Source organism: Girardinichthys multiradiatus, chromosome 7 (assembly GCF_021462225.1).
Source record: "Girardinichthys multiradiatus isolate DD_20200921_A chromosome 7, DD_fGirMul_XY1, whole genome shotgun sequence".
Taxonomy (NCBI): Eukaryota; Metazoa; Chordata; class Actinopteri; order Cyprinodontiformes; family Goodeidae; genus Girardinichthys; species Girardinichthys multiradiatus.
The window spans coordinates 21,074,938-21,099,403 of NC_061800.1; the positions used below are offsets into that span (position 1 = coordinate 21,074,938).

Sequence of the window (24,466 nt, forward strand, 5' to 3'; positions counted from 1 at the left end):
GCCACCAAATGACTGGAACTCATCATTGGCTTAGATCTATTTTAATAGGTAATCGGTCTACCTTTAATTAAGTATTATAATTTTATGGACCCAAAATCTATGGCTTACAGGCTTCAGGAGTCCAGGAACCACAAGTTGAGTACTACTGCATTGAACAATGGTGTTAACTTTCTGCAGAGATTGAAGAATTGGCTAAATATATTATTTCTGCTTGGACAATAATCAGATTTAAAATTATTAGTTCACAGCTCCTAATTTACCTCAGATCATATTTGCTTCTAACACAATTCATAAGAAGCTTCAGACAACATTATGCTAAAAAGCCAAAAACAAAACAAAAACCAGATCTGTTTTAAAATAAAGAAAAAGCATGCTTTAAAAAACTTGGTACTGTGGTGGAAAATAACTCCACGGTTCTGAAGGCCATTTCATGCAGAGTCTTTTAGGAAACATGAGATTAGTTTAATTTTTGTGTGGTACCACTGTTCAATCAAAATCTTTCTAAATAACCCCATTTTTCATTCTCGTTTTAAAGGTTTGTTTTACCAAGGGAAATGTGTTTAACAAAACCAATTACTCTCAAAAGTTTTAAAAGTTTTAGCTGGTGATATCTTAGAAAACAACAAGTGTTTCAATATTTCTGTGCAACACAGAACTGATCAGGTTTCTCTTTCCTTCTCCAAAGGGAGAAAAAAGGAAACTGCAGAACCAAGCTTTTCATAGTTTTTTGTCAGGACCTGATATAAGGTACAGTGTAAATCAACATGCTGCATGAATCAGAAGAGGGAAGAAAAACCCTAATATAAACTCATCCAAGCAGCTGCTGTGAAAAACAATGAATTTGTACTTTCCATAAGCGTCAGTTAATACTTGCGGACAAAAACTGCACCAAACTGTAAGTATTGTGTCAGAGACTGTATGAAGACCATCTGCAGTAAAAACAGATGTTCACTGGAGTGAGGTAAACCAAAGGTCATACACTGTGGAATGCCTACTGCAAGAATTTCCATCACACTTTTGACTTCATTGCTGTGGCTACCATGTTTATTTCCACTACTACTAAAAAGAAAAAACACTGGGCATGCACAGACAATTCATGCAAGGTAAACACAGCAACATGGCGACAAAGAGGCACATGTGGGTTTCAGTGAGAGGTGGAGCTACAACATCAATATTTCAGACAAGATGTGTTTCACATGTGCAAATTAAACACAGAACCAGTGCTTTGAAATCTTTCCGCTTTGGGACCCGGTTTCAAAAATGATAATTTCTGTCTCAGAAATGCCGGATCCATGTGGAGGCAACACCTAAATAACAAAAACAAATAAACTCGTCTCCGTGTGGATACGGCCTAAGTTTTAAGCAAGAAAAGCGGTAGGATCTGTTCATTGTTGTGCTCAGTTACGAGGCTAGGTAATACTCACTGCAAGCTTGTAGCAATATTGCTATGCATTTAAGATGTTTAATAATATAGGTGTACAGCATTTTGCATGATGGTGTGATTCAATAGAATCTGAACTGACAAATAAACATCTTTAACTGCTTTCATTTAAAGTTGAAGCTGTTGGCAAACCTCCGACTTTACCAGATGGAATTGGGATTTTGGGACGAACTTAATTTGATTTACAGCACCCTCAGGATTCATTGGTATTTCTGGAAAGACTTGGTAAAAATACCTTAAAATTACTTAGTGTTTTATTGCAGTTGCAAAATTACACACTGAGAAATTAAGGAAAACCCAACCTTTATTTAGATCACATTCTGTTGAAACAATATCTCAAATGAAGAAATAATTGTTTTTAATAAAATCACATATGCCTCAAGGGCTGGAGTGGGACTCGTATTTTGTGTGTGCGTGTGTGTGTGCGTATTTTTCTTTAAGTTTTAAAACTTTAGCATGCTTGCTAAACTTCATAATAACATGCAAGTTTGCATATTATTAATTACATTTTCAAGATAAAGGGAAATAATGTCTCTTTAGTTTTATTTTTTACCTTTTTGCAAGAAAGTATTTTCTTGCCATTCACTTGACTTCTTGATAATAATAAAAACCAGTCCTTATAATAAAATAAAAATCAATTCTTCAGACTTTCAGACTGAGATGCGACACTGTTTAGGTAAAATTTCAGTTGCATTCATTTCCATTATGTTTTCTTTCAGTAGCGTGTTTACTTACCAAGTATGGTGTTATGGGGGGCATATAAAGTAGTTATGGTTGAGTTGAACTGACCTTGTTATTTTTCACATACTACAATACAGTTGACCTGTCCTCTACAGAGACCAACAATTTTTCTGAACACATTACTTCCTCCAGATTTGCTTCTGACAACACATTAAAAAACTGTCATTACTTTTAGCTCAATCCAGCCTTCATTAGAAACATTGCTTCTCTCAAAACATTTTGTTATCCCTGAGCACTTTTTAACAAGTCAGGTTTTATGACTGCAACTTGGTTCTGTTTATTCAGCAACAGCAGCCTGGGTTGGAGTATGCATCTGCTTCTAAGGGCCTACACGACCAAAAACGTATTTTGTTTACATTGGGTTACCATTTACTGTTTGCGAAGTACTTGTACATTACATCCTATTACAACAAAATGTAGTGTTCCAAACCTGGAACAGTGGCAACTCTGAATTTAGTAATCCTTCTGGTATCTCTGACAGTGTATATCTTGCCTCAAAGGTGGCAACGATAGACAAATACACAACCTGGGAACTGGTGCAAAACATTACAAATAAGTCATAAGTATTGTGCATATCATTACCACTATGATCAGTCATTTGTGTAAACTATGGTAGCTCTGCTGCAACATCAGGTATAATTTATTCAATTGTCTTCACTTTCACTCTTGAACAAAGGGCTATTATTTAAAAAGCTTTTTTTTTTTTTTTTTTAGGACAAAGAACACGGATATTTCTTTTTTTCCCTAGGGTATGAATGTTGGGCCCAGCCATGAATGGAGAACAACCAGGGAACTACACAAACAATAGCGACTGGTACAAACTCTGAATCCCAAAATGCACAGCATTACCCTATTGCATTTTGAGGACAACTCCAATGAAGGAGCAGTCCCAGCTGTAAGTCCCATGACATCATAGTATAAAACTCTGATGCACAGCATCATTTGCCCTCCTACCCGCAGCTCTTCCAGAGCAGCAGAAGAAGAGACACATGCATGAGCATGTGAATGTCCTGACCTTGCTGGTTGAGTATAAGAGTGCATTCTTCAAAGAATGGACCCAAACGTTAAGTACAGTCTACTGTCTGTCTACCCAAAGCCAAAAACAAGTCTAGTTGCCTTAAACCTTTCGGCCTGATCCTCTGCAGAAAATGAATTTGCGCCAGAGATTCCTTAAGAAGAGATGGTGTCTCTAATCACGTTGAAAACTCTGCTTTCCTCCTTCCTGCCTGAAAGAAGACTGCAGAGGAACCGCTTGTGCCAATCCGAGCAGAAATAAATCCCAGCCCAGCGAACTGCCCGCATGTGGTGGACCTCCTGTCATCCTGTTCACTAGAACAGTACATGTAAGATGTTGTGTCTGGGCAAAGAAAATTAAATTAGGCTAAAACAATTCAGAAGTTGTTTATTCTCAATGTGTTTTATTTTCAGATGTTGACAAAAAAATTATAGCATTTTTTAGTGATTTTGTTCAAAAGTAACTGTTAATTATAATTATTAATAGTTTCTAACAGTTTACTCAGGTTTCCTAGCAATAGTGCTCTGATTTGTTAGTCTGACTGAAAATTTAATATTCTAACCTTCTTAATTTTTTAATAATTGTTCATTAATAGTTACAATTATTAATAGTTGCTAATAGCTAAACCTATTGTTGCAACAACAAATATCATGTGACAAGGGATCCGTTCGTTTACCTATTCTTCAAAGAAGGAAAGACGAGAACATGCTGTCATGATTCTCCTGTGTTAGATGTTTGTGTTTTGAGTTTATTCTCTGTTTGGTATGAATCAGAAAAAGGCAGACCCAAGATTCAGCCAGACACAGTACTGAAAGTTTAAAAGGTTTATTCAGCCACAGGAAAACGTCACACAGGTAACACTCCTCACAGCTTCCAGGAATCACTGAGGCAGAAAGAGGGATTAGTGACTTGTAGTCTCTCCAGATTTTGCAGGGATCAGAAAAGTTACTAACCTGCTTTTGTCTTGAGTGGAACTTGAAACCCAGAGGGGAAACCTCAGTGGGCGGCAGGCGGTGATCTCCACAGCACAGGTAAGAAGTGACTCCAGGCTGAATAATCCGAGGGCTAGGCTGGCTCAATAATCCAAGGACAGAAACGGGGTCAACGATCGGAACAAGAGGCGTCAGGCAAGGGGCAGGCAGAGGCATAAACCAGATGCAGGAAACAAGGTCGACAACCAAAATCCAAATAGTCCGACAGGGAGCAGGCAGAGGCATAAATCCAAAAGGCAAGGCAAGGTCAAGAACAATGATCAGACAGGAAGGAACGTTGGATATCTACTCACACGATGGCTTTCAAAAACCTGGCACCGTCTGCTTGTCAGAGTCGGTATATATCAGGGAAGACACAGGTGCTTGGCATGCCACAGATTGCACTGCATAGCAACAGCCACCAGGTGTATCTAATCTGCTGATTGCAGCCAGGGAGACAGGGTAGAGCAGACGTGCCAGAATCATAACACTGTTCCTCTGCACTTCCCTGTTTAGTTGCTGTTATTCTAGTTTTTCTTATTAGATTAGGTTTATGGTTCATTCTTGTGTTTCGATATCTATGTTACTTCCCTGAGACTCCTTTGTATTCCGGCTCTTCTGTGTTATTATCCTCCCCCCATCAGTTGCTCTGTATTCTCCCTGCCGCCAGCTGCTCCAAATTTTATCAGATTTGCCCTTTTAGTTCATTGGTTGTTTCTCACACCAACTTTATTTATATTCTCTGGTTTTCATTGCTCTACTGGATCCTCCGGTTTGCTCTTTATCATGCCCATGTCTGTGACTGTTATGCACTGTTGTACTGTTAACTATCTACTCCAAGTCTCTGCCTGCCTGTTCTATGCGTTTCATTTCCCACGTCTCCTTGCAAGTATGCGAGTTAAGTTCTGTCACTATTAAATACTTTGAACTCACCATGCAGCTCAGACTCTCCTGTTTGCACTTTGGTCCTGCAAAACCCCACCAAAATATGACACATGCAATTTAAATAAGGCAGAGGTAGAGATAGATACTTGGCTAAGGCTGTCCAATCTACAGTCGGATCAATAAATAACAGGTTTGAAACAATTAAAATGGGACAAATAAGGCTGGAAGAAGTGTCCATAAAGCGTTCCACCACCCAAAGCATGCAGGATGGTAAGTGAGATTAAAGCTCACTGCCATAGTAATTTTTTACAACAATGTTATGCTGCTGCAATGTGGAGGGTGCAATATCTATATTAGTAATTTAGAAATTATAATTTAGGGGATAATTGCTTGTTTGTTTGTTCTTGGTGGCAAGTAAGTGTGCTCTTTGCAGAGCATCATGAATTGCAGGGCTTTGTTCATAAATGTGAAAATAATTTAAACTCCTGTCTTTACTATTTCAAAGGTAGACATTTACTGCTGCTGTTGTATGTACCTCAAAAATGCTGTGTCAAAATACCTTTTTAAATACTGACAGAAATAAAAGGGAATAAAAGTTTGATAATAAAAACCATACCACGTTAAAAAAGAAATTCAAAACACATTTTTCCTAGTCTGTGGTAAAAGTGTGAAAAACTGCTGTTAAACAAAGCCTCGGAGGAATGAAACACAAATGAAGGAATCTACACCTTCAGTCAACAGCTGAAATGTGTTGTATTAGTTTTTATTTTGAAGTTGACCTTCTGTTCAAGCTTATTGATGTTATAATACTCCCTGTACCTGTACATTGTCATTTATTGACAACTAACCAAAGCCATCAGTGGGTGTTCTTCCTAAAATGAACCTTCTGTGCATTAGCAGGATTTGGGGATGTAAGGGTGGGACTTTATGAATGTTGCATACGTAAGGTATGGGAATTATTAAACCAGTACAGGACTTCTTCTCAGAACTTGTAAATTAATAAAGTCTTCTCCAGACCTAGGGGAATCTAAGAGATGTGATGTTTTATATTATTAATGTCTTGTGTGCCTCATCTTCAGCAATTTAGTACTATACCTCTGGTACCACTTAGGGAAGACTTCACCTCCCGCTTACTGATGTTGCAAGGAGGAGCTCTGCAGTCTCTTTATCCTTAATGAAACTGTTTTCGCCAAACTATCAGATCTTCAGCGAATAAGTAACTAATAATAGCAAAATACAAAATAAAGTTCTTTTATTGGTCGCATCTCTATGTTGTTTCTGAACAAATAGTACAGAAAGCATGAAAAGGAACACTGAACACGTTGAATCAAAAAATTACTTAACAGAAAGGGAGTCATTCAAAACCACAATGACATCTGAAAGTGGACATAAAAACCACAGAATGACATTTACTATACTAAATTGTCCCAAAGGGACAGCAAACAGGGCATAAAGGGTTTTCTTTGGATAACATTTTAATTATTCAATGATTTGTGACTCATCTGAAATCAGTTTACCTCTATTCTCACACTCTATATATTTTTCCTTCAACACTTCATGTTAATAGGTTAACGAAATCTTGCAGCAAGACCAGAATAACACAATATTCCTGGTGTAAGTGAAGTGTGCCCAGTTGTGCTCTCCAGTTTCTGTGAGCATATACTTTGTCCGAAGAAGTAAGTGTAAGTCATTATTAGGGCCATTTTGGATACTCCAATATCCAGCCTGAACTGGATAATTATATCCTAGCAACAGCTTTCTTAAAACACAGTATAATATTAATGAAACCATTAACTCTGTTTAAACACAAAAAAGGGATAGGAATGGTTTTTTTGGACCAACTTGGATAAAAGTGTTAAGCAGCACAAATCTAAATCAGCTTCTTTAAGTCTGAGACCATGGTTGTCAATCAGAAAAAGGTGAATTGATCCCTCCAGTTAAGTCAGTGCTTGGCTTAAGTGGAATAGTTTACGTGTCTTGGGGTACTGATGACAGAAAGGATGAAGCAGGCAATAGATTGGGACCTTGTGTGCAATAATACAACCGCTGGTGTAGAAAAAACGTCATTGAATGGCTCAGCTCTGTCTTAGAAGAGGGTGAGGAACTTTGTTGTCCGGGGGAGCTTGGAGTAGAGAAGCTCCTCAAGATTGAAAGGACTCAGCTCAGGTGAAAAAGGCATGTGATCAGGATCCCACCTGGGCGCCACCCCTTCAAGGTTTTCTGGGCACGTTCCACTATGAGGACATCCTCGGGTAGACTAGGAACTCACTGAAGGAACTGGATGTCTCTCCTGGCCTGGGAACTCCTTGGGACCCACTGGAGAATTTCTCTTGGGAGAGTGATTCCCATATATTCCTACTGGACATGTTACCCCTGCATTCTTACCCAGGATAACCACATTTAATACAGAGATTGGATGAATGGATAAAAATAATGTGCAGATTCTTAGTCTCCTCAAAAATCTGCTAAAATCTTTTTAAGTTCTTGTTCGCCTGACATACTGTGCCTTTTGGTCTACTGAACTGAATGTGTTGTTACACCCTCGACCCAATATATTATCTGTTACAGTTCATCTACTTTCACTGATTATTTATTTATTTTTTTTGTTTTTTCTTTGCACATGCTTTTGGATGAATACTGGATAATGGGGACGTAATGAAAGCAGTAAACATCTGCTTTTCTCCAGACTCCCTCCGGTGCTTTAAAACGTTGGATGAACTCGCTGACCTGAGAAGAGGAAGAAGCCTGCATCATTGCAGGAGCAGACTGCATGATGTCCAGATGTGTAAAAAGCCCCAGGGTTTCTCCTTAGTGGGCATGGTTATACCTTCTGATTTTGTTCAACCTGGTGGACAACAGCAGCTACATGACGGATTGAAAGAAAGTCATCCAGGTTGTGTTACTAGGTGCATGGGAACCTTTTCCAGGAACCAGCAATGTTTTTTTGGAATTATTCATTACCTTTCTCCAACTGCACTGCATCTGCCAGGCTAAAAAATTATTATCCAGGTAGGAATTTACCCTTAGAGAACATCCCTGGTAGTGAGGTTATACTTTTCAACCTACCTTCAACCTTTGGGGTGAAGCTTTGTGGTGGGATAGTGAGAAGCATTTCGAATGGTAGAATATCACAACATTATATCTCCTACATACAAGTTTAATCTCATGTACAGTTCATAATCTTTCACAGGTATAGAACACGCAACTTTAAAATAACCAGTGAACCACAACTAGTTCATTCATAAAAAAATAGTTCAATTATGATTTTTGATATGGTCAACATGGCTTTCTGTTTAGGTTGGCAAACCATGAAGGTAGAACTAAAAAAATGATCTGTCAGTTTCATATTGTAAAGGTTTCTATTACTTATTTTTCTGTGCAGTCAATTTAAACAGGCTTCATCAATGAAGAAGAACCATAGCAGCGCCTGTTATTGTATTACATTTCCTCTTGAATTTGAGTTTAATTATGTTTTTTTCATCTTTTTAGGAACAACTTTACATAAGCTATAAAGTAACATGTATTTTTCCTCTCTCCCTCACACAGCTGTAAGCAGTCTACTACTTTATAGGAGGAGTATGTTATGATTTTTGTGTCGTGAAGCAACATCTTTGGTCTTTGTTGTGGTCTTGTGTTTTCGAACTTTCATTTAGTTTGGGTTTTGTCTAAGTTCCTTTAGTGGTTTCTTTTCTATTATTTGTTATGGTTTTCTTATGACTATTATTATATTCGTTGTTATTCTAGCTCCTTTGTCTTCCTTCCTTGTCTTGTAGTTTCTAGTTTAGTTTCCCATTTAGTATATCTGTGTTTATTTATGTTTTGGTATTTGTTCACCTACACTCTTTGTTTACTAGTTTCTTGTTTACTAGTCCCTGATTGGTCCATTCTCCACTTCCCTCTGTTCACAAGCTCTCTGTTTTTGTTTGTTCTTCGCTGGTTCCTTGGTACGTTCACCTATCCTCGTCTAAAGCTTTGACTACTATGTTCCTGCAGAGTCAACTCTGTAAGTTTTTGGAGTTCCGACTTGTGTTTTTGTACCTGCAGTGATTTTTGCTACGTTCTTGCTACGTTTGGAAAACCTTTTGAACTTATCTTTGAATAAAACAAGAAGACTCCTTTAAACATGCAGCTGCCGAGCTCTTGTCTGTCCTTTGGTCACTCTAAACCTCAGAACGCGACATTGTGGGTGTTTTTGGGTTTTGTTGGTATGTTTCACAGTTAAGGTTTTGAATTGTTCTTCTGTTTATTATTTTCCTGGTTATACTTTAGTTTCTTGTTTTTCTAGTTGTATTTCTATTAGTTTGTATCCTCGGATTTCCGTTCTGCTCAAGCCACGTTTTGTCCTGTCAATCTACTTTATTCGGTTCACCTGCACCAAGTTATTCTGTCTTCTTGTTTCACCTGGTCACATTACATAAATACACAACTGTTCTGTCATTCGGCACGGAAACATTTTCTGGATCAGGCTCATGTCTTGTTTTTCGGATCATGCCATGCTTGTCTTGCTTGCCTCGTCTGCCTGTTTTGTTCCTGCCTCTTCTGTAGTGAGTTTTTTGTTAATTAAATAATTTTTTACTTACCGTCATGCTGCCTGCTTGTCTGCATTCCGGGGTCCTCCATTTGCATGTCTTAATAGAGTGACTATTCTCAGCATTAGTGGACATAATTCACATTAACAGCAGCGATGGTGAAATTGCATATAACAAACGGCACAAAGGAAGGTTCAAGGTTAATTTGGGGATAAACACTCATGGAAGCCCTGTCCAGGGTGTACCCCACCTCTCGCCCATAGACTGCTGGAGATGGGCACCAGCTCTCCTGCGACCCACTTTGGAATAAGCGGTAGAAAATGACTGACTGACTGACACTCATGGAAGCTTAATCGATGGCTCTTTTTGTCACGACCTATCTAGAGTACTATTGATAATACAACACAGGCAGCAAGGTTAACCTAAAGTTCAGAGGGTAAGCGTTGATTTTATAGTTTAATTAAAATAAATAAATAAATAAATAAATAAATAGATATTATTTTAGTTTAATCAAAATAAAAATACTTAAAAAAGAAGTAATTTAAATTGTAGTATTATATAACATATAAAACCCAGATTCAAATATTTAAGGAGAACGCCATGAATTTTAAACCTTAAGTTTTCAGCATCAGCAACTGAGCTATGCTGTTGAGACCAATGGATAAAAAAACAAATGTTAAAATAGAGGGTTTGTGAAAGATGGACAGATTCACAAATGTGCACAGACTTCCAACATGTCCTCCTTGTCACAATTCCGTATTTTTCCAGCACTGAAACTGGTTTCTTAAGGGTTTTTATAAGCCTTATTATAATTGTTGATTTGGCAACCCTTGCTTTTCTGATGATTTTAGATCTAAGTTAGGTCTTTCAGGTCTTTGCAACACCATTCTTGAGCCATTTCTATTATAAAATCACTCCTCTGTCAGCAATCAGGAGTCTTAATTACCAAATAGGAGCTACTCAATCCAGATAGATACTTATTCCTAAGCTGCAGCACTTCATACCTGTGGCCAGTCTGATTTTCCTTATATATGTTGCCCCTATAGGGTCTATTTTTAGAAAATATAATATCTCTCTCCAATGTTTTCCTGATGACATTCAAATCTATCTGCCCATTCATGAAAAAGCGTAAAACTTTTTGAAGTTGTTATTGGACTGTCTTGCCATTATAAAGGCCTGGATGAACTCAAACTTCCTTCATCTCTACAATAGTAAAACGGTGGTTATGATATTTGGGATTTCAGGCCTTTGCAACACCATTCTTAAGCCATTTCTATTGTAAAATCACTCTTCTGTCAGGAATCTTGGCATATTCTTTCACAGCTTTTTTAAATTCACAAAGCCAATCAGTTCAGTTGTCAAGACAAGCTTTTTTCAGCTTCATCTTCTTGCTGAGGTAAAGCCTTTTTTTTCCTAAGGATTTTGAAAGACTGATCCATGTTTTCTCAATTCGCCTATATTATTTTAAGACCTGTTATGTCAGTCTAGATCAGTCATCCTTTCACTGCTTGCAGCTTGTAGAACATGCTGCTGCTTGTCAGGAACTAGAAAACGGGAATATGACTCCAGTTCTGGTTTCACTTCACTGGCTTCCTGTTCATTACAGCATTGATTTTGAAATTTTGCTACTGGTTTTTAGGCGTGTTCATGGTCTTGCCCCATCACATTTACAGGATCTCATAATGTGCCGTGCACAAAGTGCTCGTTGATATTCCGAGATCTAATAAGAACATTAGAGGTGACTGTGCCCTCTCTGTTGCAGCCCCAAAACTGTGGAATAATCTACCGATCCATAAAGAGCAGCTTATAATCTCAAGACATTTAAGGTGGTTTTGAAGACTAACCTCTACTCCCTGGCTTTTGAATTAAATAGAGTTTGATATCTTATTATTTCTATTTTTACATTATTTGTATTTCTTTTTCAAACAGAAGAATTATTTCAATTAAATCTTCTGTTTTCTTTCATTTTTCATTTAATATTGTTCTTGCTGTGCAATACTTTGGTGCAACTTTGTTGTAAAGTGCTATGATATTCAACTATTAATAATATTATTATTATTATAACCCTTATTTAACCAGGTAGATCTCTTTTTCAAGAGAGACCTGGCCAAGAACGGCAGCAACACACATTACCAATGTTGGACCACTTGTTTGCTGAATATTGGACCATTTGCACGTTGCTGGACGCCACTATGCCTTTCCAACGTCATCGGACATTTTGTACCACAGGATAGTCTGTTCCTACAATTCCCAGCGGGCACCGCGGCTGATAAGATGGGGGCGTCCCAGTTCCGCTGTCACAGTAACTATATAACGGACTATGAGACTCCCCACCCTTGCTTTTCAGCTTAGGACCTACACACGGTTACCGGCATCTGAAGCAGCATTCTGGAGAAGAAGTCCGACGTGGATTTTCATTCATTCTCCTCGTTGGCCAATGAGAAAACTAAGCAAATTAAGTTTACAGGAATAAGAAGGCTTGTAAGTTTTCAACTTTACCGATCGAAGACGTGAGTTTAACACGTAACCAAAAAACCATGGAGTTTCAAGGAGACGGATTTCCACCCTTGTTTTTGTTCCAGTCGACTGCTGACCGTCAGATCATATTTTCCCCTTTTGCCAAGGAGACCAGAGGACGAAGTTTGACCGCTCTTCTTGGAGTTAACTGCAGACGCGCAGTAAACCCCCCCCCCCTTCTCTCCCTATGCTCAGAGAAGACTTCAATAAGTAAAATCCACCCTTTTATTTCTTTATTAGGAATAGCATGGGCAGGGTAGAGTAGGTTTTAGTGCGATTTAGAATCGCCACTTATAGTCTAATGTGTTCTGAATTGTATGTGCATGCCATTGTTTTTTAAACTTGATTGCTGTTGAACTCTGAAGCCGCCGCGCTTCTCAAGTTGTGTTTTTACTGTGTGACACCTGGCGCAGCTGCGCTGTTAAAATTGGACTGCTACAATAGCTTCATGGTGAAAATCAACCATTTTCTTTGTCTTCGACACTTCATGTTTTATTAGTTGCCCCCAAAAGGTTTACAACCCTTTGTGTGCTTGGACATCCCCAGCGGTGGGGGATGTTTTATTGTTCACAGTAACTAAGCTACACTTTCTGGCGGGCCGTTCCCCAAAGCTCCGCTTAGCGTCACATTATCACTTGTTTGCCATAACTGCTGGTTTGATTTCATACACACCCACTGCTGTCTGTTTTATTTTGTTTGGTTAGATATTTTACCCTTTTGTGTAGAACTTTGCATGTTTGATTAGCTAAAGATTATTGAATCGGAAAACGTATTGTATCAGGGCTGTTGATTTAATAAATATTCACATAGATAAAGAGAAAGCGTTTGTGTTTATTTTGTGCAAGAGTGATTTGTCAGTCAAAATAAGGTTAAAGTTCCCCACGTTTCGGCAGAAACGGTTGATTAAACAGTGACATCTAATAATAGTTACCAACTATTACCAATAATTTAATAATTGTAATTATCAAAGGCTTTGAGCCACAATTACAACACCAGGGGACATCTCTGGTTTCGATTCATAAATGAGGATTTTTGGTTAAGAAATTAATTTTCTCAAATTATGATTTTTATTATAATTCTTGATAAATATTAATTAATCAATAATCATAATCCCAACACCAATTATAAAACCATTGCCATCAAAGCAGAATTAAAATACATCTTAGTAAATAAAAGAAGAAAAATATCACAGAAGAAAGACACCCATAAAAGTAAAAACACAGCAAAAATATAATTCAATATAAGTCAAAACATTTGCAACAAATGCCTAATTTTCGAACTGATGAAAAATGGCCTGATGTGGCAGGACTTAAAATGTTTCTTCTCATTGTGAAACACATTTTTTACATATTCCAACAAACATGACAAAAAGACAAGGAAGTAACAGCCAGCAGAGTTCAGTGGCGCCGTTATAAAGGGAAACGCCCCGTTCTGATGTCACGTCCTCCTTGTTGTTGGCTGTGCATGGCTGGAATAAACAAATGACTGATTCAACACGAAATCTGATTAACACCTTATGTAAATCTTCCCATACTCATTGGTAAGTTACTTTACAACATGATTGTTCAGACCGGTTGGGTAAAGTCGTCAACTTTTCTGCTGAAGTTCCTTTTTAATGCCGCTTCGCGAACAGAAGTCCAGAACACAGTTATTTTTAGACATTTATGTTCATAAAGTTAGTTACGGTCATAAATTATGACCGTATATTTGTTTGTAGCAAATGTTTAACAATTCGGCTGCATTTCTATGGAATTATGCAAATGTTTTGGAACGTTTTAACACTGTTTAAATATTAATGCTGCTAATGTTAGTAGCAATGTCAGTGAAACACCTACTGCATGCATGGCTTCTTTTAGCTTTATGCTACTGTCTGTATTTTGTTGAATTAATTGAATCTAGCTGCGCAGCTTATTTTGAATACAATGATCAATGAATTAATTGTGAATCATTTGAAATTCTGAATTATTATTGTAATTTCTGTATGTACAGAATGCAATTCAGAGATGTTACTGGTAACCTAATGTATTTTTCCAGATGCTAATTGCATGTATTTTGACCTTGTTTATAGGTCAGGTTTTTTTTGGACTCCCTGAACCTCTTCTAGAGTGGCGAGCTGGTGGGATTATTTATTTTTCCCTTTTGATTCGGGACCTTGGACACTGTGAGAGTCCTGTTTTTTTTCCCCCAAAAGGAACTTAACTAAAAGAACATGGACAATAACTGAACTTTCATATTTAGTTTGGATAACCACAAACTGGACCATTTTGAACTGAAAAGGATGCGAAAGTAAAAAAAATAATAGTTTTGCATTTGAATGACTGGATACTTGTCTAATGTAATCTTGTCTTGACACAGATATCTGGTGTCTGTCTAATTATTTGTTTGTTGTAATTTAAGTTAAATATATATTTCTGAATCAGATGAGCATTTTCTTTTTCCCTTCCTCTGGTTGTCTTGGTCCATCCCAGGCTCCTATGACGAACTTCATTTTCTGTTGTCAGTTTTGTTAATATCTTTGCGATAACTGGTCCATACCAAAAAAACATAACCCATACAAGCATATTGTGTCAGTGTTACATCAACATCTCCCATCAAACAAAAAACAAACAAAAAAAACAAGTATTTGATCTGCTTATCCTTGTGTTTATGGGCTCTCTGTGATTGTCTGCCATTTCCCATCTTTACCTTGACCTTACACATATCATGTCTAAGTCAGGTTCTTCAATTGAAACTTGGTGGTTTCTACGACATTCATGAAACAGTTTGCCATGTTCTTTTACACAATCAGAGGTGGGTACTATTTAGTTACATTTATTAAGTTACATTTACTTCAGTAACATTCTGAAGAAACGCTACTCTTACTTTAGTAAATTTTCGTGCTATTCTATTAAAAATTTCATTATCTGTAAGCCATAAACATCAAAATTAGAAGAAATAAAGGCTTGAAATGTTTCAATCTATGTGTAATAAATCTACATATTATGAGTTTTATTTTCTGAAATGAGTCACAAAAATTATTGAACTTTATCAGAATATTTAAATGTTTAAGATGTAACTGTATGTGAGTAAAATCATTCTGATATGTCTTCATCTCCGTTAGTATGGCTTACCATTTTCTGAAGGCTAAAATTTTCAACTTAGAGAAGATACCTGTGCCTGTGAAGAGCTGTTGTGTCTTAAATGTTCTTCGTAATGGATACACATTCATTTCAGTCACATTTATTCTCCTTCACTAGTTAAACGGTCTGTGTGCAGGTTGTCATTTTTCTTCATTCAACACAATCTTCTAGCCTTCATTGGATAAATACTGTATTTCCGACCCAACCTGTTGAACAAGGCAAGGCAAGTTTATTTTCAGCAACAAGACAATTCAAAGTGCTTTACATGATGGAAAAAAAGGATATTGCAGTGACAAAAAATAATTTTTAAAGTATATTGCAGTGGCATAATGAAGAAAAGTAAAGATAAGTAAAATAAAGTTGGTCTACAGACTGAATATAATGAATGCACTCGAAGCTTTTAAGCCCATATATTTTTTAACATAAAATCAAACATTTCTCCTTGGGGAGGAGGCAGCCCCTTAGGACTGTTCTGACCCATTATGCATCCCGATAATGGGAGAATGTTCCTTTTAAAACTGGTCCACTTTTAGAACAAGAGTCAAGAGACATCCTGGTGCTCTGTACCTTCCTCCTAACTTCTATGAGAGCCCAGCTCAGCCGTGGTCTGTCAGGGAGGGGTCTTTTACAGTGAACTGCTTCTCACTGTGGATAGCGAGGTCCTAGCTGTCTCTTCCAAGGTGGAAAATCCTAATTAACCTTTATCCTAAATAGAAATCTTTAACCAATATGTTTTAGTTAATGGTTTAAATAGAACAATCAAAAACAACTCTAAACAAATAGGTTTTAAAACTTAATTTAAAAGAACTCAGGGATTCAGCATTTTTGCAGTTTTCTGGAAGTTTGTTCCAGATTAGAGGATGACAATTGAATGCTGCTTCCCTATGTTTGGTTCTGGTTTTGGGGATGCAGCGTAGACTTGAACCAGAAGACCTGAGTGGTCTGGAGGGTTAAGGACTTTAGAACTGGGGTGGTGTGCTCCACTTTCTTAGTTTAGGTAAGGATGCAAATCCTGGAGATGTTTCTCAGGTAACAGAAGGTGAACTTAGTGATTGTCTTTATGTGCCTCTGGAGGTTCGGGTCTGAGTCCATCACTACACCCAGATTTGAGGCCTGATCTGTGGTATCTCGCTGTAGTAACTGAAGCATGTGCTGTGTGCTGTCTCATGATCTCCTCCTTTGGTCTAACAATAATTCAGCTTTGTTTCTATTCAACTGAAGAAAATTATGGCACATCCACTCAGTCATTTCTGCTATGCATCTACCTAACGCATGTATTATCTGCATAGTTATGGTAAGTTATCTTGTTGTTTGTGATGATCTGAGTGTGAAGCCACAGACTGGGGACCCGAAAATTCAGTCGAACACAGAGAGCGTTTTAAAATGATTATTGCAAAAATATTTCTGGTGGAAAACAGGAAAAAACTAGAAACCCTCATAGGAAATGGTTTCTCAGAAGCTGGGATAAGGCAGATGTCTTGTTTGCAGTTCCTGGGGCTCGGTCCCGGTCCCAATGAAGACTGACGTGGAATTGATGACGTCACGGTTAGGAGAATGAGAGCAGTAAAGGCAGCTTTAACTCCAAACAGAGAGATGGAGACTGAGGCAGAGAAAAAGCCCTTACTTTAGGCGAGGGTCAGACACAGTGAGACAGAGGCGCAGATGCAGCGGGTTGGCTTGATTGTGCTACAGCAGCAGAGTTAACTGGTGAGAGCAATGATCCAGATTGTCTAAGGAGAAAAAACAGAACCTGCAGATAGCCAAGCCAGAATCATAACACTGAGCTATGGTGAGTATGTAGATATTGAATAGGATGGGTCCCAGAATGGAACCCTGCTGAACCCCACATGTGATTTCTGTCAACTCTGATGTAGTTACCTATTGACACAAAAAAGTCCCAGTCCTTCAATTTAGACTCAAACCAGCCAAGTGCTATACCAGAAAAGCCGACCCAGTTCTCCAGTCACTCCAGTTATATACTGTGATCAACATTGTCAAATAGTGCACTGAGTTCCAATAAAAGATGTCAAAGCAGCTGGTCATTGTTAAGAAGATATTTACTGATTTATTGGCGATTTGAGACGGGCCTGTAATTTTGCAATATCAGCTAGCCCAGATTATTCTTTTCTAACAGTGGTTGTCATACCTTCTTGTGTTTTGAGTTCTTGAGCTTGTGTTTTTGTTATTTTACCTGGTCTAGTCCTTTGTTTTCTGTCTCACTGCACCCCAAGCCCACACTGTTTCTGTGTTTTCCCCTGATTGTCTTGTCACATTTGTCATTGGTTCCCCCTGCTGTTCAATTTTGTATTTAAGTCCGTTTGTTCCCGTTGTTCCCCGCTAGTTCCTTATGTGTATGTGTATGTGTGTTTCCTGCTGCATGCTTGCTACCCTGTCTGTGTCCTGCCATGGAAAATAAAGACTTGTCTTACCTTCAAACCTGGTGCTTCAGGAGTTCTTCCCTGCATTTTGGTCCATCAAAAACCCAATTATGACAGTGGTTTGATAATTCCTGTTTTTGAAGTCTGGGGAAAACACCTGACAAATAGGACAAGTTTATAATTTGAAACTAATCAGATGCTATGACAGGCAAAACCTTCTTAAATAAAGCTGTGGGTAAAATATTGAGACTTCTTCTAATTTTTGTAGTTGATTTGGTACAATTGTGTCATGTTGTCAGAATTTGTTTTGGTTGGACACAGTATTGTTGCTGGACTTGAAATTGATGTACATAGTACTCTTCATATCTTTGAAGAATTTCCTCAGCAAAGAAGTTAGCAAATATATAGTAGGTCCTGGTAGAGTGTAGTTCAGATGCTACAGCCACAGGAGGGTGTGTCAACCTGTCGGCAACAGCAAACAAGACAAGAGCATTATTCATGTTTTTATGGATGATTTCAGAAAAGATACCTTTGCATTTTTCAGTTTTAAGTTATCTGTGAAGTCTCTCCTTATAGGTGTCAAAGTGAACCATGACTCCAGTCTTTTCTCACCTCTGCTTGGCTTTTTCCAGAGGGATTTCTCATTACCTGAGACACCTTCACCCTAATGGGAGCAAATGAATGAATGAATGATGTCTGAACCTTTGAAATGGAGGTTATCTACTAGCTCATTTACCGAGTTACAGGAAGTGGAAATGCAAGAGTAAACTTGGTTAAATGTTTCAGTTGCACTGTCCTTAAAAATGTGTTGTTTTGTTTTTTATAATATCTCCTGGTTAGGTACAAAATATATCCCCTTTTGTCTTTTGGCTGTTTAACATCCTTAGTCAAACCAAAATCTTTAAGTGTATCAAATAGTTATTTTGCACCTTTGTCTTGAGGGTTATTAACAGGAAAGTCTCCCACAATGATTAAACAATCATAATCAACACATATCAGATAGAATGTCATTAAAATCATTGAAAAAGTTTGCTTTGGATTTTGGAGGCCTGTAAACATTCAGAAACATGGCTTGAGCAGGGCCCTTTGCCTGGACAGTCAGATATTTAAAAGAGTCAAATTTGCCCAGTAACACATTAGTGAATCATGAAACAAACTGGCTAACCCTCCACCTGTCATGTGCAACCTGGTCTCACCTAGAAATTTGTAATTGGGAGGCGTTGACTCTATCAGTGTAGGTGTCTCACTATTTTCATCTAACCATGTTTCGGTTAAAAATATAACATCAAGATTATGCTCAGCAATAAGGTCATTGAATATTAACATTTCTGTGGATTGTAAGTTATAGAGTTTAGGTTTAATTTCTGTCTATTGTTTCTTATGTTAGTAGCTTTCTTTTCTCTGTTACTGTTTAGCACAGATATCACACTTTTCTCCCATTGGGGGCCCAAGGTTTTCCTAGAGGTAGTCATTGCTGGTAGTCACATTGGCCTTGTTCATATCACAGTAATGTTTCTGGAACATCCTCAATTAAAACAGGCTTGTCATAAGTTGGACGACGATGGGGGTTTTGAGGAGAAAATGTGAGATTTGGGCACGGACTAAGCTGTATTCCAATCTTGACTAGGTTTTTCATGTTGTCAGTGAAATCCAGGAGAGTGGGAGTCTGGCTTTAATGGAGATAAGGAAGATCTGGCTGGGGTCTGGCAGGAAGAAGGTTTGGGTTCCTCTGTTAGGGTTAAAGGAAGGTCCACTTGTCCTGTTAGAGTCTGGGGAGATTCCATTTGTTGTAGCGAAAGTCTCTTTCTGTGTCATTTTTTTCTCCATGGTTCATCTTATTTCAGCAGGCTGCTGTTGTCCTTCACAATGCCGTTCTGTCAGTTGTTTTGTACTCTCTTGTCTCCTGTTTGTGGCTGGGGCAGCTGGTGTCATATTTATGGACCAGTTGAATCTACCGCAAGCAACAATAAATAGGGCATAGTTGAGGTTAAACAGATTTATTGAAACAAGGTTAGATGTGGACAGGCAGGATTCTTGCAAGGAGGTGATCCGGAAAAGAGGTAAGTACCTCCTTGGAGCTTGCAGGTTCTAGGAAGCTGAAGGACACTCTTGGTTGGTGGAGCACAGTGAAGTACCTTCAGCCAAGTGTGAATCTGGGTTCGGAACATCAGAAAGGAAGAGTCCAGGACCAGGTCTTCGGAGTTTTTTCCACTCTAGGAGAGGAGAACAACATGAGGGTAGCAAGGTCAGGAAACATGAAAAATAGAGCTAAGTCTGCTGGTCTGATTATCACTCAGGTGTATTAACAATCTGATGCTGCCGATTCCTGCTGCTTAATAAGCTCCCCTTGATTAGCCCAAATGATCTTCAGCTGTGTGGCTGCACCTGCTTGTCGCACCTGCAGGAGGAGATGAGAGAGAGAAAACCTACACATGCACAACACAAAGCTGCGTTCAGCTCCGTGGCATGACAGGTGTCGGATTCACAGAATAGAAAATGTTAAAAGTGAAAAATTATACTCCAGACAAAATCCATCTTTCTTGAAAAGTTGCCTTCTTTGCATGAAAATATTAAAATTGTTCAAAGGTTCACAGATTTTGCAGCACATGCTTTTTAAGCCATTTGTCATATTGAACTTTGTTCAGCAACTGAATGAAATCTTGTTTCAAGATTTCTGATTTTTGCTTCACATCAAGTGCTCCTCTGTGTATGATAAGGTGTTTCACTGTTTGATGCTTTTCCATATTTATCAATATTTTTTCTGAGATATCAAACACCATGCTATTGACAAAACTAAGTACTTTAGTGTTTTTCTTGCTGCAAAAGTGTTTCATTTCATTCACAGCTCCATCACCCACTATTAGGGTTTGGAACCTGGTGGCTGGCACTTTTAGAGGATGTTTAGGAGAAAACTGTTAAGAGGGCAATCTGATCTAATGCCTCTCGCTGGTGAACAATGAGCTTTCCTTCAGGGGGTCAGAGTCTTACAGAAGTGGAGCAAATCTGTTTTCTAGCGGAATTCTTGTGTTTTCAGTTGGTTTCTGTTGTCATGATTTGTGGGTGTTTTTGGGTTCTTATTATTATTATTATTATTGTTCTTGATAGGTTTTGAATCATGTTTCTGTTCATTATTTTCCTGGTCATGCTTTAGTTTTTGTCTTCTAGTTCATGTTTTGTCAAGTTAGGTTTTTTGGATCTGGTTATGCTTTAGTTTCATGGTTAACTAGTTGTGTAGGGTTAGGGTTAGGGTTAGTTAGGGTTAGTTTGTATTCAAGAGTCTCTGTTTTGGTCCAGCCACATTTGGTTTTCTCCTATCTGACAATTAACGTTATTCGGTTCACCTGCACCTAGCATTCAGTCTCCTTGTTTCACCTGGTTCTTGCTCCATATATACACCTCTATTCTGTTCATTCCTGGCGGAAACATTTTTGATCATATCACCCTGTTTTCAGCTGGTAGTTGTGAGTGAGTTTTTTGTTTTTCTAAGATTAAATCATATTACTCGCCACCGATGCATGCTGTCTGTCTGTATTCCGGAGTCCTCTGGCATACCAAGCCTAAGATGCTCCTGTAGTTTGTTGTGAGAACAGTACACTTTTGTTTACTCCTTTTTGCTGAGGTTGAAGAGACTTTTTCTTTATTGGATGCCAAGCTGTTTCATCTAGGTACAGGGTTCTTCCTGTTAGCTGTCTTCCCAGATCCGGAGGAAGGGATTTATTCTTTAACTTTGCGCAGAGAGAGTTCCATCGATACAGCTGTCTGTTGTTTTGGATTGTTGGGCCTATTTGGTTTTTACTTCCCTGCTCCTCCTTGTGAGTTAGTGTTTTTTATCTTTAGATCTAGTTTCCCTTTGGCTTATTTTATAGTTTAGTTTCTCCAGTGTCCCTGTGTCTCCCAGTCACCATTGTAATCATTCATTCCCTCAGGCTCCACAGCCAGTTCCCGCACCTGTCCCTAATTCTCCTCTAATTACCTTAGCTTCCTCTCATTGGTCCACTCTCCTCCTCTCCCTGCTAATATACCTGGTTGTTCTAATTATTCTCCACTGGTTCCTCACGTCATGCATGCCATACTTCTCACCTGTTTACCTGAAGTCTCATGGTTCCTTATCGTTGTTTGACAATTCCTGTAAGTCCTTCCTGTAAGTCTTCCTTAGCAACAGTGGACATGTTTATTGTTAAATAAGAAAGAAGATTTAATCTTCAATGTGGCTCGCTAGTGCTTGCTTGCATTTTGGTCCAAACCAACTCCGAACATTGACAGTTAGGTGTTTTAGTTTGAATGTCTTTAAAGATCTGTTTCCTTCTTGTTTATATTAGTTCATTCCATTGTTTACTTATTTCTCGTATTCCTGTACCTTCAGCTGTTTGATATCCTCCAGCATTTCCATGTCCCTCCTTATCTGTGGTAATTAGCCTCCCTCCTTCAGTTGCTGCATTCTCCCTGCCACCAACTGCTCCACATTTCACCTGATTAGATCAGTTTTTTGAAACCCCTTTCTTCTAAGTTTACTATTCCGAAGGCACATTTCTACATATAAAGTCTAACTCATTCATTGATATATATTTTTCTTTGCAGCTAATCCACAGGGTGTTTGGGCTGTGCAAGTCGCTGTCTCACACAACTGTTATATTAATCTGTGCTGCTGCTTTCCCAGCTGACCCCAGGAGGCTTGCCTGAGATCTCTTCACACTGTACCTGTCACTTCCGAGGAAATGGCAGCTGCACTCCCACAGGCTCACTGCACAGCAATAGCAAACTGCCTCAGCTCACCTTTTGTCACTTTATTGCTCTCTCAAAGTCTCCTGTGCTTCAGGACTACGCTCTGTAGTTTGTATCCCTCACAATAAATTTCTCTTGGGCTTCACACTTTTTAAAATGGCAATTAGTTGTTTTTGGGTTGTTTTTTTTTGCATGGATTACAATGTGTGTTCACACTCATCACCAAGCTGGTGAGTTTTTTTGTTTTATTTTGTTATATCTCACATTTGGGCATATCTTAGGAACATAGATATTCAATCTTAGTCTTAGTTTATCTGTTTTTTATTAAATGTGCATTTTTAAAAACTACTTATGCTCTATTTCATTTGCTCTGGTAGGTACAACTCGTAAGAATGAAATCCCATCCAAACCATGTTTCATTTGTAAACGGTGAGAATTGTGAGCTCACTGACCATCCACTATTAGCAACAGTGGACATGTTTACAAGCAGAGGTTGTACAACACTGTCTGCTGTGTATTATAGACTTCCATGAGGTACATGGAGCATCATGTCCTGGTCTTAGCAGTGGTGTGTGTTTGATATGTCACCATTTTGTACAGTCCACATATTGAGATTAGGGCTATAACCAAAAAAGTTTCCTCACTGCCTTTTTACATTTTTTTTTCTATATTTAAGGATTAACTGACCATCTGGGACTGTCCCCTGGTTCTACCAGTAGGTGGGCATGCCATCTGCTCAACGGTGTAGCATGTGGATTTTCATCTGTGCAGACAGAGAGTCTGAACAGCATAGCATGAAATTAAGTAATATTATTATTATTGAGTCTTTGCTGGAGCATAGTATTGGTTTTGCAACAGTGGAGCACATGTGGTTTGCTAAGCTTTAACCGGAGAAGGCTTTGGGGTGTCCAAAGAAAAGTGTAGCAACCCAGTTATTCAGGATAAAGTCAAATGTGTAGGAGGGAAATCCTAACCATTATTTTCTTAGAGCTGCAACCATTCAAGCTTTTAAATATTGTAGTCTCTGTTTACAGTAGTTTTCAATATCAGTGCTGCTGTGATTGTTAGGGCGAATAAATAGGTACCATTGTAAGTACTCTAATATTCTGTCAGGGTCATTTAAATGTCAAGGAGTAAAGAAGCTTAAGGTGTAGAGTTCTGCAATTAAAATTCTAAGTAATAAACACCCTTAGAACCCATTGTTAAGTACACCACCTAGGCCAAAAAAGTAGCCATCCTGCCCATTTGTTTCAAGGTGTCCTCTCTTTCTATACGTGTTTTTTTTTTTTTTCTAGCACTACATCTCCTTTGTTTCATTGATCTGGCAATCTCCTTGTTATCTGACTGATGTAAGCAGGATGTAACACCTTTAATGACTGCATGTTGCTGATTACATAGATCTTCTTGAGCTCTTTGGAAGCCTCAATGTCATCCTCTCTAAAACTACTTTAACGTCTCCTGAGAAACATTGGAGAAAGAGTTGGGCCTGTCTATTTTAATAGGAAGTAGAGGTCACAGCACTGCCGTGAGCACGTAACTGAGCCTGCATACTGTAACTTTGTCCTGTGCCTGTGTATATTTCTGGTACCAGAGGCTGATGCAGTGTCACATTCCCTCTCCCTGCAGTTCTATTCTTTCTAACTGGTAAAGACAAGGACGAGGATGGTTGTAAAGCAGCATATCCCCAGGCATGCAGGCAGGCATGGCTCAGTCTGGTCCATTATGTTACCACACCCGCTTGGCGCTAATTTGGAACTAGGTTGTTTCCATGACAACCAAGTATTTGATGGACAGGTCTGTGCGTATGATGCCCAGTCTGCCGTGTAAATGTGCAACCCTCTGCTGTCTGCTGAACAGGATGTTAAGAGTTGGCATGTTTGAATTTCTACTCATTAATATATTTAGTGCACACACAAGGCCCTGCTGAATGCATACATGCCCCACGAGGCTCTCACTCTCAGGCCAAGTGTAGGGCTAAAACAATTCAGATCCAGCCAGCATTCGGCAAATCTACTTTTAGATACAAACGCCTACTCCATACTTCCTAACAGCCAATTGCAGGGCTGCAGACACAAAAGAATTTGAGTGTCTGATGTGTGAAATTTGGCTTGTGCTGCCTTTTTTGTCTTATCCTCCCAACAAGAAAAT

The 24,466-nt window shown here is 38.5% G+C and overlaps 2 long non-coding RNA genes across 2 annotated transcripts; both read left to right on the forward strand.

Moving 5' to 3' along the window:
- The first annotated feature begins 13,283 nt into the window (after positions 1-13,283).
- On the forward strand, positions 13,284-15,055 carry LOC124871540. Its single transcript, XR_007039040.1, has 2 exons — positions 13,284-13,639; positions 14,168-15,055. It is a non-coding gene; the product is annotated as an uncharacterized LOC124871540 (long non-coding RNA).
- Positions 15,056-20,859: 5,804 nt separating this feature from the next.
- On the forward strand, positions 20,860-22,463 carry LOC124871777. The gene is made up of 3 exons (XR_007039114.1): positions 20,860-21,724; positions 21,960-22,003; positions 22,175-22,463. It is a non-coding gene; the product is annotated as an uncharacterized LOC124871777 (long non-coding RNA).
- Positions 22,464-24,466: the final 2,003 nt, after the last annotated feature.